The sequence below is a fragment of the Triticum urartu genome, chromosome 7 (assembly GCF_003073215.2).
Source record: "Triticum urartu cultivar G1812 chromosome 7, Tu2.1, whole genome shotgun sequence".
In the NCBI taxonomy this organism is placed as follows: domain Eukaryota; kingdom Viridiplantae; phylum Streptophyta; class Magnoliopsida; order Poales; family Poaceae; genus Triticum; species Triticum urartu.
The window spans coordinates 680,726,123-680,732,951 of NC_053028.1; positions in this window are offsets into that span (position 1 = coordinate 680,726,123).

A 6,829-nucleotide genomic window follows, 5' to 3' on the forward strand; every position below is an offset into this window, starting at 1 on the left:
TCTGAGCTGTTTCAGCTTGATGATTCTGATGATAATGAGGAAGAGGTAACTTTTTAATTTCCCTTTCTCCTTTATCACTACCTTACTGATATTAACCTTCTTTCAGGAAGACACGGGCAACAGCCAACCCGTCGAGGAAGAGGTAACTATAATCTCCTCCGACTCCGAGCTTCGGCCGCGTCAGAAAATTCGAAGAGTAACCCGGAAAGTAAGATTTTCACACCCTTTGGCTTACCAAGATCCTGACTTTCTTTTGAAGCAACAGCAATTTGAAAACCGGAGGCAGACCCGGACCAGCAAGGATGCAGAGCTATCCTCCGGCTTGCCTGACACAACCCGGAAGCGTCGGACTGAGGTTATCTCCAACTTATACCCTTTTTTACCTTTGGCGGGTCTAATCCGTCAACCTCTCAATTCCTCTGACTCCAATTACCAGGATACCTCTCCTTCATCCGGCGAGTCCATGCAATCAAACATGCCGGCTTTTAAGACTGCCCCTGGGTAATATCAATTTATTCACCTTATGTTTTTCTTTCTTCATGTTTCTTTACTTATTTCTCTGCTTTGCCCACAGCGTGCAGGTTAAGCCCAGGAAGAAAACCAAGAAGGATAAACCGGCCCAAACCCCTGTGGTGACTGAACCGGAACAGGGTATAGCTGCTCCCGACTCTTCCACACATCAACCGCCGCCTGAGCCGGCTCAAGACATTGCAGCACCAACTTCTGACCCGCCTGCTGAAGATATTCTTGATGGTTCTGTTAACCCGGAGGCACCTAGCCCAGTCAAAACGGCTGACCCAGAAGTGGAATTTCTCAAGGCTCAATTCGTTGAGCCGGCCAGGCCCACCGTCCTTGCCAAATGCTCGGCTAAAGAGGAGTTGCTAGAACGCCGTAAGGCCAAGATGGATATCACCGACTATACTCATTTGAGTATTGGAGAGATCGTCTCGGGCTATATCAACCAGGTGCAAAGCAGCCGTGACCTGGAAATTGACATGGTGAAGCAAATACAGCAAAAATCTGAGGTATGACTTATGCTTCCTTACTTTCAATCATACTTACTGTACCAGCCCCCAAGTCTATTGCTTATGAATAAATATGCTGTAGACTTAGAAAAATTGTTAGAGCTGCTTGCCCGGCTTAAAGAAAAAATATTTAAACCGGATGTAACACAATACCTTTAACTTGCGATACACATTAGCCCCCAAGTGCCAAGTATCTTTGCTTGCAAAGTATTTGGGACTTAATATCCAGGACCGGCTTAATAATTTAGAAAGCTTCGGTATACATTAGCCCCCAAGTGTCAAGTATCTTTGCTTGCAAAGTGCTTGGGACTTAATATTATTTACCGTAATCTTGACTACTATCCGGTGCAATGCAGGCCATCATAAGTCAATTTGAATCGGAGATTGTTGACCTGAAGAACCGCGTGGCAGCCCAGGAGATTGAAACTCAAAAGGCTAACTCCAAATTTGAATTCAGCGTCTCTGAACAAGAGAAGCTGAAGAAAAATTTTGAGTCGGAGAAGAAAATTTGGACTGACGAAAAGGCCGGACTAGTGACCCGGGCCGAGACAGCAGAGGCGTCGCTGGCAAATGCAACAGCCGAACTGACCGGCTTACAACGCCAGATATCTCGGATGGTCTCAGCGATCTTTGGTAAGTTATCTTAAGCAAGCATTAAATATTGTAAATATTCCTTCAATTGTTACCTGAGGTTTACCTTATACTTACCAATACAGGCCCCAGGAGCACAAACCTCAAGCAGAATATGCTGATCAAATTGAAGGCGGTGTATACTCTAGTAGAGCAACTGTACATCGGGTCACAACGTGCCTTGGCCGTTGTAGCCTTATCAAATGATGTGCCCACCTCTTGCAAGATGTGTTACAACGGCTTGCTGTACTTCCTCAGCGGATTCAAGAGTTGAGACGGGCCCAAGCAAGAGCCGGAGCAATAGCCGCTTTGAGTCGGGCCAAAGCCTGGTTACCAGAGCTAGACCCGGCCGACATCGCTCTTGGGTATCCAAGTTTAAAGGAGGATGGCACTCCATTTGATGAAAAGGATTTCACCACCTGCGTGAGGGATATACGCCCTGTGGCCACTCAAATTGGAAACGACACTGACCTCACCAAGTGTCAGCCGGGTTATGACAAGGAGAATCGGAGAATCCCCACGCCGCATTATGACGATGTCAGCTTGATCCCTCCAATCCGTAAGCACACCTTTGCCCCTGAAGTCGACCCAACCGGTTTAATAGATGATGAAGCTGAGTTTGAGGCCTTGAGTGGCATTGACTGGGCCTCATCATCCTTCCAGGACAAAGCAGCCGGCGGAGAGGCGGAGAAGGATAACCCGGAAGGCTTCAAGTCAACCCCAAGAGTAGATTGCCAGGCGCCACCTGCTTATGTCGTTGTAGAAAAACAATGCCGCATCATTCAGACTCGGGGAGTCTTGTAACAGAGTAGAAAATACTTTGAGTTTTGCTATGCCTTTGCGCATGCTTATGGCCCTTAATACTTGCATAAGCCGCCGTCACTATGCACTTTGTAGTTTATATGAATCTGTTATGTCCTTTGCAGAAATGTCTTGCATTGCCCTGTCATGCTTACGCTGCTTTTCCGGCTTATATAAGCCAACCCCTGAGGGTAAGTTTAACTCCTGAAAATTGGCACATAAAAGTTCACCTGGTACTTAACAACCTGATGTAACCAATATTAATCCTGGAGGATTGCAATGTATTCCATTGTATTTTCAAGAGGGTCGCAAGATATCCAATGTTGATACTTGTAAAATATGATGAACAAAATTCAAGGGTTTCTGATTCGAATACGATCAGTGAACCGTTCCAAAGGGGTTGAGCTAAGATTCGGATACGATCTGTTAGCCCCCAGTGGCTGTGGCGATGCCGATCAAGTGGGTATCGACAACTATGTTCTCTTTGGTTCGAATACGACCTATGTTTGAACAGGAAGCCCCCAAGTGACCATAAGAGTTGTTTAATGACGCTGATTCGAATACGATCCACGTCAGACCCAAAGGGGTTAAGCTATGATTCAAATATGATCAAGAAGCCCCCAAGTGGGTTTGGCAGTATGCCGATCAAGTGGGTATCGACAGCTATGTTCTCTTTGGTTCGAATACGACCTATGTTTGAACAGGAAGCCCCCAAGTGATCACGGCTAGATTCAGATATGATCATAAGCCGGACCAAAGGAAAGCCGGATTCAGATATGATCCGCTTCTCCTTGGTTATCTCCACCACCTGACAAAGAAAACACATAAACCTTTTTTGGGAGTGGAAAAAAGGACAGAGGTCCTGCTTTATTGCTTTATGTAATATACATAGTATAAGTATATACACATTAGAGCCGATGGCTCAAGTATAATAAGGCCGAAGATGAGCGATATTCCACGGCCGACGGGTCTCCTCCTCCGACTTACGTGAGTCTTTGTGCTCCCGAACGTCGATAAGGTAGTATGATCCGTTGTTCAGATTCTTGCTGACCACAAAGGGTCCTTCCCAAGGAGGGGATAGCTTGTGCATGTCAGATTGATCCTGGATGAGTCGGAGCACTAAGTCGCCTTCCTGAAAGGTTCTGGACCTAACCCGGCGGCTGTGGTAGCGGCGCAGGTCTTGCTGGTAAATCGCCGAGCGGGCTATTGCCAAGTCTCGCTCTTCATCCAACAGGTCAAGTGCGTCTTGCCGAGCTTTTTCATTGTCTTCCTCAACATAAGCCGCCACACGGGGTGAGTCATGACGGATGTCACTTGGCAGGACCGCCTCTGCTCCATACACCATAAAGAAAGGCGTGTAACCCGTAGATCTGTTAGGTGTAGTATTGATGCTCCAAAGTACAGAAGGTAACTCCTCCACCCAACAACCCGGCGTCCGCTGCAAGGGGACCAAGAGCCGGGGCTTGATACCCCTCAAGATTTCTTGATTAGCTCGTTCTGCTTGACCATTGGATTGAGGGTGAGCCACAGCTGAAACGTCAAGCCGGATATGCTCTCGTTGACAGAACTCTTCCATAGCTCCTTTGGAGAGGTTAGTGCCATTATCAGTTATAATGCTGTGTGGAAAACCAAAGCGAAAAATCACCTTTTTCATAAACTGGACCGCCGTGGCTGCATCACACTTACTGACTGGCTCCGCCTCCACCCACTTTGTGAACTTGTCAACCGCCACCAAGAGGTGCGTCTTTTTATCCTTAGACCTTTTGAAAGGCCCGACCATATCAAGCCCCCAGACTGCAAACGGCCAAGTAATTGGAATCATCCTCAATTCTTGAGCCGGCACATGGGCTCGTCGTGAGAATTTCTGACATCCGTCACATTTACTGACCAGGTCTTCTGCATCAGCATGAGCCGTCAGCCAATAAAACCCATGACGGAAAGCTTTGGCCACAAGAGATTTTGAGCCGGCGTGATGACCACAATCGCCTTCATGAATCTCACGAAGGATCTCCTGACCCTCTGTAGGTGACACGCAACGTTGAAATGCTCCAGTGACGCTGCAATGATGTAACTCGCCATTGACAATTGTCATGGACTTGGACCGCCGGGCGATTTGTCTTGCCAAGGTCTCATCTTCAGGCAACTCTCCCCGGGTCATGTAAGCCAAATAAGGCACTGTCCGGATAACGTGGAGAGCCGCCACCAGCTGTGCCTCCGGGTCTGGTATTGCCAGATCTTCCTCTGTAGGTAACTTAACAGAAGGATTATGCAAAACATCAAGAAAGGTGTTAGGCGGCACCGGCTTACGCTGAGACCCAGCCGGCTTAAGGCATCAGCCGCCTCATTCTTCCTTCGATCAATGTGTTCCACCACATAACCCTTGAAATGTCCAGCCACAGCATCGACTTCACGACGGTAAGCCGCCATAAGGGGATCTTTAGAGTCCCACTTGCCTGACACCTGTTGAGCCACAAGGTCTGAGTCTCCCAAGCATCTTACCCGGCTCAAGTTCATCTCTTTGGCCATCCGGAGACCATGGAGTAGGGCCTCGTACTCAGCTGCATTGTTAGTACAAGGAAACATAAGCCGGAGCACATAACAAAATTTGTCACCTCGAGGGGAAGTTAACACGACTCCAGCCCCCGAGCCTTCCAACTGTCTGGACCCATCAAAGTGAATAGTCCAATAAGTGTTATCGGGCTTCTCCTCAGGTGCCTGTAGCTCTGTCCAGTCGTTGATGAAATCCACCAAAGCTTGAGACTTAATGGCAGTGCGTGGTACGTACTTCAGACCATGAGGCCCGAGCTCGATGGCCCACTTGGCGACTCGTCCTGTAGCCTCTCTGTTCTGAATAATGTCTCCCAAGGGGGCAGAACTTACCACAGTGATAGGGTGACCTTGGAAGTATTGCTTCAGCTTCCGGCTTGCCATGAACACCCCGTAAACAAGTTTCTGCCAATGAGGATATCTTTGTTTGACTCGATGAGTACCTCACTGACATAATAAACCGGCCATCTCTCTCTGATGTTCCTTACCAGCCTCCTTGCGCTCTACCACAATTGCCACACTGACGGCTCGTGAATTAGCAGCCACATATAACAGCAAAGGCTCTTTGTCAATGGGAGCTGCAAGAACTGGCGGCTCAGATAACTGCCTCTTCAAATCCTCAAAAGCAGCATTAGCAGCATTACTCCAGACAAAGGTGTCTGCCTTCTTCATCAAGTTGGTACAGCGGTAGGGCCTTCTCACCTAACCGGCTTATGAACCGGCTTAAAGCGGCAACACGACCCGCCAGATCGCTGAACATCATTGATACATGCCGGTTTAGCCAAAGAAGTGATTGCCTTAATCTTCTCCGGATTAGCCTCGATGCCCCTGTTTGAGACCAAGAATCCCAAAAGCTTGCCTGCAGGCACACCAAATACACACTTCTCCGGGTTAAGCATCATTTTGTAAACCCGGAGATTGTCAAAGGTTTCTCTGAGATCAGATATCAAGGTTTCCGCCTCTCTGGATTTCACCACTATGTCATCCACATAAGCATGAACATTGCGCCCAATCTGATTGTGGAGACAATTCTGTACACACCGTTGATAAGTCGCCTGGGCACTCTTGAGCCCAAAAGGCATAGACACATAGCAGAAGGCTCCAAACGGAGTGATGAAAGCCGTCTTCTCCTGGTCCTTAACTGCCATCTTGATCTGATGATAACCAGAGTAAGCATCCAAAAAGCTCAAACGCGCACAACCCGCCGTAGCATCAATGATTTGATCAATACGGGGGAGAGCGAAAGGATCAGCCGGACAAGCCTTATTTAAGTCCGTGTAATCCACACACATCCGCCAGGTGCCGTTTTTCTTGAGCACGAGCACCGGGTTAGCCAACCACTCCGGGTGAAAAACTTCGACAATGAACCCAGCCGCCAAGAGCCGGGCGACCTCTTCTCCTATAGCTTTTCGTCGTTCCTCATTGAATCGCCGCAGAAACTGCCTGACCGGCTTATACTTCGGATCAATATTAAGAGTGTGCTCAGCGAGTCCTCTCGGTACACCCGGCATGTCAGAAGGCTTCCATGCAAAGATGTCCCGGTTCTCACGGATGAACTCGATGAGCGCGCTTTCCTATTTAGGATCCAAGTTGGCACTGATGCTGAATTGCTTAGACGAATCGCCCGGAGTAAAATCAACAAGCTTAGTCTCTGCAGCCGATTTAAACTTCATGGCCGGGTCATGCTCCGTAGTCGGCTTCTTGAGGGAGGTCATATCCGCCGGGTCAACGTTATCTTGATAAAATTTGAGCTCCTCTGCTGCACAGACAGACTCGGCATAAGCCGCATCGCCTTCTTCGCATTCCAGGGCCACCTTTCGGCTTCC